Source organism: Brassica napus, unplaced genomic scaffold (assembly GCF_020379485.1).
Source record: "Brassica napus cultivar Da-Ae unplaced genomic scaffold, Da-Ae ScsIHWf_2492;HRSCAF=3219, whole genome shotgun sequence".
Classification (NCBI taxonomy): Eukaryota; Viridiplantae; Streptophyta; class Magnoliopsida; order Brassicales; family Brassicaceae; genus Brassica; species Brassica napus.
The window spans coordinates 8,244-10,387 of NW_026015819.1; the positions used below are offsets into that span (position 1 = coordinate 8,244).

The window sequence follows — 2,144 nt, forward strand, 5'->3', positions numbered from 1 at the left end:
ATCGAATATCTTTGTTGGAGACCCAGATGGCGGCTCAACAGGCGGGCTATGAGGCACAGAGGAGGCTGAACCAGCAAATGATGGAGATGATGCAGAGGATGTACCCGAACGAGTGTTCCCGGACGTGCCAGACCCGTAGTTTTTTTTTTTCCCCAATCTCGGAATGTTTTATTTTTATTTGTGAAACTTTGAATATTAATTAGTATGATTTCAATTTTACTTTTAATTTCATATTTTCGAATTTAAATTTCAGAATTTTTTTTTTCAAAAAATTAATATTTTTTACATTCGAGGAAATTAATTATATTTTCACTACATCGATCGATGCGTTTTTGAACAAAACGCATCGATCGATCCGTTTTTTTTTTAAATATAGCGAGGGACATTTCCCTCGGAATTTTCCGAGGGACACTCCCTCGGAAAATTCCGAGGAACGGATCCCTCGGAATATACCGAGGGAACAGTTCCTCGGAATAAACCGAGGAAAAAGTCCGTCGGTATACTCCTATCGATCGATGTATATATGTCCAAACACGCATCGATCGATGAACTTCCGAGAATTATCCCGACGAAGTTCTACCTCGGTATATTCCGAGGACTTTTCCGACAAACAAGGGATCCTCGAATTTCCTCGGAAATTTATTTCCTCGGAATTCCGTCGGAAATTCCGAGGGATTTCAGAGGAAAAAAGAAATTCCGAGAAATTATTTCCGACCGTGTTTCGTCGAATTGCGTCGGAATAACGATATTCCGACGAAATTCCGTCGATTTTTTCCCTCAGAATCCTTGATGTTTCTTGTAGTGTCCTATCGCTCTTGAATAATTGTTTGGCTCAATATCAGCACCCAATGAATTACCCTAGGCTACTCTTGTTTAAATCGAATACAACCTCTTGTTACTTGTTTCCCTACGTCATCATTGAAATCAAACCCATAATTGTTCTTAACTTAATATTGACCATAGAATAAAGTGTGAATTGATCCTCTGGATTGAATCTCATAATTACAATTGCAACTGTTAAACTTAACAGAGCAAGGATTATTTTTAGCGTAGAAATTTTGGCGCCATTGCGGCGGGACCATATCTTTTACCTTTATTTTTCTGTTCAATATTCAGTCTAAGATATCTAACTTGCTCTAATCTTCATGTTGCAGCTAATGATCCAGGTGCATGACCCAGTAGACATACTTGGAGAAAACGCCCAAGGACCATTACATACGCTTAGCAAGAGAACTTGCAAGATTAGAACAAACGAACAGACAACAACCAAACCGATTACACCACAATGGGTGATCACGGTAATCAAGACGATCTCGCTGCAGCTATGGCTTCATGCAGCAGCAGATGCAGAAACAATGAACGCACACGAACAAGCCGCTCAGGCTGCAGCTGAACTTGCCGCACAGCAGAAACAACAGCAAGGCGTTCCGATAGGAAAGTCAACCTACCTCACAATTCCCCTACGACTCCTACTACTCGCTCTGCCATCACCCTCCTCTAGTCAGATGCAGGACTTCGAGTCAAACCCGCTTTCACTCACCTTATGCAGAGGAAGATGTTCAATGGTCTCCCGGCTGAAATACCAGTGGACCATATTGAGAACTTTGAAAGGTTTTCGGATTTACCCAAGCGAATGGTGTGCCACCAGAACTACATCAATGCTCATTGTTCCATTTTCTCTTGACGGAAGGCCACTAGATGGTTAGACTCTCTCCCGACTGGCTCTCTGACTACATGGGAGAAGGTCTGATCAGCCTTTCTGAGCAACTTCTACACGAAGGCAAGACTGCTGCCTTGAGGAACAAGATCTCCACGTTTAAACAGATCCATGATGAACCGTTCTGTGATGCATGGGAGCACTTCAACACCTACCGTAGGGAATGCCCTCACCATGGGCTCGACAACGAATACCTTTTGGGAGTGTTCTATGATGGAGAAACCTTAGAAGAGCGAAACCAACTCGATTCCTCGAGTAATGGAAATTTCGACTCAGCGACTGAAGGAGCTTTTGCACTGATCGAGAATATGGCTGCAAGCTCAGCTAATAAGAACGCAGACACTGACCGCTCAATGAAAGTCAGCAGCGTCGGCACTTCAAGGATGGATGAGCTATCAGCCAAGATGGACCAGTTGATTATGAGCAA

General features: G+C 42.9%; 1 non-coding gene across 1 annotated transcript; it reads right to left on the bottom strand.

The window, feature by feature from the left end:
• Positions 1–1,791: 1,791 nt before the first annotated feature.
• On the bottom strand, positions 1,792–1,898 carry LOC125601252. The gene has a single exon (XR_007334152.1). It is a non-coding gene; the product is annotated as a small nucleolar RNA R71 (small nucleolar RNA).
• Positions 1,899–2,144: the final 246 nt, after the last annotated feature.